We start from the raw sequence: 6,350 nt of genomic DNA, 5'->3' as shown, positions 1-6,350 counted from the left end.
GAGAGAAGCCCAGTGACACTCTTGTAATCCTAGCACCTGGGGCGTGGAGGCAGAAGCTTCAGGAGCTCCAGGCCAGTCTGAAATACAATGAAGGTTTGAGGCCAGCCTTGGCTACACGAAACCCTGTCTCAAAAACAAAAACAAACAGAACAGAAAACAAAGAAACTCTGGAGAATAGACAGAGTACAGGGGGGAGGACATGAGCCAGGCCGTGTCAGCTGCACCTTCGCTGTTCAATCCAGGGGAAACTGGACAGCCCCATGCAGGAGCAAACACTTCAAACGTGGTGGTATGATGAGGGGACACAGTGGTCTGGGCCCTCCTCCCACATCAACAGCAGTTAAGAAAATGCCTCACAGACATGGCCATGGGCCAACCTGATCTGGGAAATTCTTTGGTTGAGGTTCCCTCTTCCCAGGTTCCTCTAGCTTGTATCAAGTTGACAGAGACTGGCCAACACAGTGGTGCACACCTCTAGTCCCAGCACAAGGCAGGTGCATCTCTGTGGGTTCAGGCCAGCCTGGTTTACATAGTATATTCCAGGCTTGAGGATCCAAAGTCAAGGTTGGGACTGGACAAGCAACTCAGTGATTAAAAGTACTGTCTGTTCAATAATGGAGACCAGAATTTGGGTCCCAGCACCCAGGTCACAAACTGGACGTGGTCATGAGTATGCCTGAAACCCCAGCACTGTGGGGACAGCAGGGTAACTGGTACTTCCTGGCTGCCAGCCTAGCCTTCAAAAAGCCAGGCCCAGGTCCAGGGAGGGACCCAGCCTCAAAGAATAAGGACGAACGTTATACAGGGAACCACTGAATAGCTCCTCTGACCTGGATGCAAGCGCCACTCAGACAGGGACACATACACCACACACATATACTACACAAATGTAAAATGCACATGCACATTATACATATAACACACAGACACGGAGAATATTCTCTCTCTTTCTCTCTCTCTCTCTGTCTGTCTCTCTCTCTAAGAATTAGAAAAACAGTTTATAAAAACAGAGAAGTTGAAAGTAATCTTCAGCTGCGTAACAAGATCCAGGCCACCCTTGTCTACAGAAGATCCTGTCTCAGAAAAGAAAACAAAACGGAGAAATTCTAAACTGTATGTGTGACTCTTTCGGAGAATATTCTCTCTCTTTCTCTCTCTCTCTCTGTCTGTCTCTCTCTCTAAGAATTAGAAAAACAGTTTATAAAAACAGAGAAGTTGAAAGTAATCTTCAGCTGCGTAACAAGATCCAGGCCACCCTTGTCTACAGAAGATCCTGTCTCAGAAAAGAAAACAAAACGGAGAAATTCTAAACTGTATGTATGACTATTTTTATTTATTTAGGATTTTTGAGACAGGAATCTCCTGGTATAGCCCAGGCTGGCCTTGATCTCCAGCTGACCCCAGGCAATCCTCCTACTTCCCGAGTTCAGCCCAGGCTGGCCTTGATCTCCAGCTGACCCCAGGCAATCCTCCTACTTCCTGAGTTCCAGAGTACTGGACTCATAGCTATGAGCCACCATGACCAGCATTGTTTCAGACAGGGTCTCCAGCTTTAGCACAGGATGGCCTCTAACTAGGAACAATCCTCCTGCCTCATTGTGCTGAGAGCCAGGATTGCTATGAGAGCTTTTAGGTGGACAGCCCTGGGCTAGAGATCAGATCCAGGCAATCAATTTCAGGCCTCTGCCAGGTCACCCACACTCTGTCCTGACACTGAGGTGGGTGGTACCTGTCTACACATCTGCTCCTATGGGACTCACCTGCAGCAGCTGTCTGGGGGACATTTGCTGCTTGGCCTGCAGGGACTCAGTGAGGTTCCTGAGGAAGCTCAGCTGCTCCTGAGTGTCAGCGACAAACCTTTTCATCGGCTTGGCTCCCTCCTGCTCCAGCCAGCCCAGCCTGGCCAGGAGGAAGCTCTCCTCCTCCTCCAGGCTCTGCCTCAGATGCTTGAATTCATCCAGGATCTTTAGTCTCTCTAGATGCACCCGGGTCTAGGGACAAGAAGAGAGACCCAGAGATGAAACCCAGACCTCTAAGACCTTCCAGAACATTCCCTTCTCAAGTGGTCTCAGAGCTTATCCTGAGCAGCAGTGCAGGCAATGGGCTGGGGGAGCAGAGGAGGACAGCCTCCTTTGGGGACTTCCTGTGCTCTCAGGCGCAGGATGGATGGTGTATCATTACCCTCAAGGACCCATGTGTGTATGTACATGTATGTATATGTGTGGGTGTATGTATGTGTATATATGTGTGTATATTAGTATATATGTGTATATGTTTAGGTATGTTGTTATGTATGTGAATATGTGTGTGTTGGTTTGTATTTTTGCATGTGTATATGTATGTGTGTATGTATGTGTGCATGTCTGCATATCTTTGTGTACATGTGTATATGTGTGTAGATTTGTAGATTTTTTGTGTATGTGTAAATCTGTATGTATTTGTATGTGTATCTGTATGTATGTATATGCACATAGGTATGTATATTTCTGTGTATCTATATGTGAGACCCCTATTTCAGATTCTAAAGTGTGTGTTTTCCTTACGCCTGTGCTGTGGGAGGGGCAGAACTGCACCCCACTCTGCTGCTCACCCACAGGCAAGTCAGTGCATCCCAGGAGTGTTGGGGACCCCTGCTGTGTCCGGATAGCCACAAGCTGGCTCGGCGCGAATGGGGGGACTCCTCTTCTCAGCAGGGCGCCTTCTGCTCTCCTCCCTGACTTACTTTTGAAGTGCCCTCACAAGATACATGCCCTCTGGCACAGGAGCTACCAGGTTTTAATCAGGCGTTGTCTGATAGCCTGATAGAAGCCCACCACCCTATGTAAATGAAGCATCCCAGGAGTACCTATCAGCTAAGGTTTTTACTACCACCTCCATAGTATAAATATCCTGGTTTCCCCTCAATAATGGGAGCTGGAGCAGGAGCTAGAGCTGGAGCTGGAGCCAAGCTGAGCCACTGAATAAAGAGCTGTAACACGGACTAAGCTGAGTCCTGTGTCTCATTGCCTACATCCAGTCTCCCTGGGGGGCACTATCCTTCCGTCATCGACTCACGGAAATCCAGCTTCAGCCGCCCCGCACCTCTCCTCGTGACCCCGCAGCTGACGGGTCCCGAACTCAGAGAGAGAGTGCACGGTGAAATTGGGGCAGAACTCGACCGGGCCAGCCCCGGTAGCAGAGACCCACGGAGACACGCGGAAGCAGGGACCCGCCAGCAACGCGGAGCAGACAAGCCGCGGGACCTGCCGCTTCCCAGGTGCGCTAGCAGCTGGCGCCCCGAGATCCCAACACGCCCATACAGGAGCACAGGACATACCCAGCATGCTGCTCCTCTGTCCATCCTGCATCCCCTGTGTTAGCAGGACTTGGTCCTGACTCAGCGTAACAGGGAACTCTGGGAGCTTAAACAGAGATGACTTTGCTTCAGGGGCAGGAGATGGAGTGATTCTTACCCTGAAGACCCGGATCATGCTTTCTCCCCAAGCTGTCTCTTCTAGTATTTTCTTCTCCTTCTGCCCCAAGACATCCACCTGAGACTGAATCTTCCCCTGTGGGAAGACAGGGCATATTTCAGACTCTCCATCTTAGGGGAGGCAGAAAACCTCTCTCAGGATGCTGATGTCATTATTAATAACTCCCTTTTGTTCTCATGATGGGGTCTAGAGGTGATGGGTAGGGAGAAATCTAGAAGTTTCCTGAGCTAAGAGAAGGGAGTTGTGATGATGGCTGTGACCATCTGCATTGTGCTCAGGTGTCAGGGACACACTTGCCTCATCTGTCAGACCAATGTCTTTAGGAGACAGGTTTTGTCTGCCCCAGGGATAGGTAAGTTGAGACCCAGCCTGGGGATGCAGCTCAGTGGCCCAGCACCGGCTGCCTAGATGCCCCTGACTTTGCTGTTCATCCTCAACACCATGGCAGTGGCTGGCTGGGACATTTAAAATGCTTCCTTGATGGTCCTAAGTAAACTCAGGAGTCTGGACTTGAGTGGGACCTTCTGGGTCAAAATTCCTGTTCTGACCATTCTCTCCTGCCCTGATTGCTGACTGGCATTTCCCAGAACTCAGCTGCTGGAGCCCCTGGGCCTGGGTACAAACTGACCACTGAGGAGCAGAAAGTGGGGCATGGGTGCCAACCCAGTGGAGCAGACAGCAGGTCCCATGTCCCCAGGGAGCTCTCTCCTTTGGGGGAAGGCAGAGGAGGGTCTAGATCCCTACCTGGTAGTTCTGAACAGCCTCTTCTATCAGGCTGATGTTGTGACATCTGTGGTCCTTGGAATCTCGACACACGAAACAGAGAAGCTCCCCGTCCTCCTCACAGAAGTAATGGAGCTTCTCCCTGTGCCTCGGACACCTCAGCTCTGCCTCTTCCGCTTCCATAACTTGGATTTTCTTGACGAGAGTGGCCAGCAGCTTGTTGGGCCTGAACGTGCTCCTGTTCGCGGAAGCCTTGCAGAGGGGACACAGGAGACTGTCTGAAGCGTCCTGGACTTGACTGATGCATACTAGGCAGAAGTTGTGCCCGCAGTCAATGGTGACAGGCTCCCTCAGGATGTCCATGCAGATGGGGCAAGTCACCTCCTCCTGCAGATCGCTGGCCATGCTGGAGCAGCAGAATTTTCTGGAGAGGTAGACACCCAGAAGTCTGTGGGGGACACTGGCTGTAGGAAGGGAGAAGGAAACAGGAAGCAGAGCTCACAGGTTCTGTCCAATCAGAGGGCCAGGGAAGGAAATGACAAGGGAAAAAAAAGAATATGAATAAAAAGAATTAAAATGAAATGAATAAAAACTCAATTATAGGGAGCAGAGAAAAACAGACATCCAGTCCATCAGAGAGGCTGTGAGCACACGTGATTATGAGGGCAGGAACGTTCCGGAAACTTGAATTAACTGAACATAACTTTCATGGCAGTTGTGAAACCGAAAGCACCTGCATGTGGGGTGGAGCACTGACTGGAACGCCAGGGCGGGTCTTGGCTCTGGTGGGTGTCTACGCAGAGCACAGCTGCACAGACGCCGGTGTGGAGGCAGATCAAGGCACCCAGTGCCCTGGACCTCAGTCTTGGTAAGGAAAGAGCATTCTAGCACAGGCCACAAGTTCTGTTATGCTCAGCTAGTTTCCTTCTTAGCAAACCAGTTCTCTGCTGTAACAAGCACGTCAGGAATCCTGGAGGAAGCGTCCCCATTGCTGTACTGAGCTGTGGTCTTTGCATTCATGTCAGCCAGGGCAATAAACACACAGTGGGATGCGTATGAGAAAGATTTGGGTGGGCACCAGAAGTCTAAGGGAAGCAGGAGTTTTATCCAGGCTGCAGCCTGGTCCAGCAGGCTCAAGCCTCAAAATCTGGACCCTGATTAAGGGGAGTCCACACATGTTAAGGATTGCATATCTATAAGCATTATACATATTTAAGAGCATGACAGTAAAGTTTCACTTCCTTCGCTTGGTTATCATGCCTTAGAAGAGGGCTTGGACGGCTCCCAAGATTCCAGCAATTCTTAAAACAACGTAAAAGTTTCCCTAAAAAGGAAGGGCAGGAAGTTGCAGGTAAGGGGCTTTTTCTTAGCACAGCTGGAGCTGGAGGTGTGAGGTCCCCATCCTCAGCTAGAGGTCAAGAGTGTTATCATAACTACCCTTTTCTAAAACCATGGTTCTCGTTCTTCCCTCTGTAAGGTAAGGGGGTGGTTGCCACATGCCACTAATGCTGTAGCTAGTTAGTTATCCAGAATTCTAACCACAAACTTGTAAGTTGAACTTTGCTGACAGAGACAGAGGATTAAAATCCACATTTTCCTTAAATATTCCAACAGGCTCTATGTTGGGGTCCTCTGTTATGCAAGTAGAAGTCTCTTCACGTCCGGATAGCTCAGTCCGTCGGAAATCATGTGCTGCAGATTCCTTTCATAGCAGAGTGCCTTCCTGGCATCCTCCCTGACTCTTCTTTTAAAGTGCTCGCCACAAATACATGCCCTCCAGCACAGGAGCTACCAGGTTTTAAATCAGGCATTGTCTGATAGCCTGATAGAAGCCCACCGCCCTATGTAAATGAGGCATCCTAAAAGTACCTATCAGCTAAGACTTCTTCTACTGTCTCTACACTATAAATAGTCCTAGTTTTACCCCAATAAAGTTGGAGCTGGAGCTGGAGCTGAATCACTGAGATCTGAGCTGAGTCACTTGTCTTGAGCTGTAACACTAAATCCTGTGATCCAGTCTCCCCGGGGGGCGCTAATCCTCCGTTATAGGCCCACGGATACCCCAGCTTTCGCCGCCTCCGTGCCTCTTCCCTGTGGAGTTCACTGGCCAGGAACTCCGCAATCCTGAGGAAAGGTACAAGGGTGTAATAGAGG

General features: G+C 50.0%; 1 pseudogene; it reads right to left on the bottom strand.

Annotated features, from left to right (window-relative positions):
- The window catches only part of LOC103745761, a 14,235-nt pseudogene extending 9,634 nt beyond the window's left edge, over positions 1 to 4,601 (bottom strand).
- Positions 4,602 to 6,350: the final 1,749 nt, after the last annotated feature.

The sequence above is a fragment of the Nannospalax galili genome, unplaced genomic scaffold (genome assembly GCF_000622305.1).
Source record: "Nannospalax galili isolate Female #2095 unplaced genomic scaffold, S.galili_v1.0 scaffold1884, whole genome shotgun sequence".
Classification (NCBI taxonomy): Eukaryota; Metazoa; Chordata; class Mammalia; order Rodentia; family Spalacidae; genus Nannospalax; species Nannospalax galili.
Note: the sequence above shows the minus strand (reverse complement) of the source record. Positions and strands in the feature narration are given on the sequence as shown.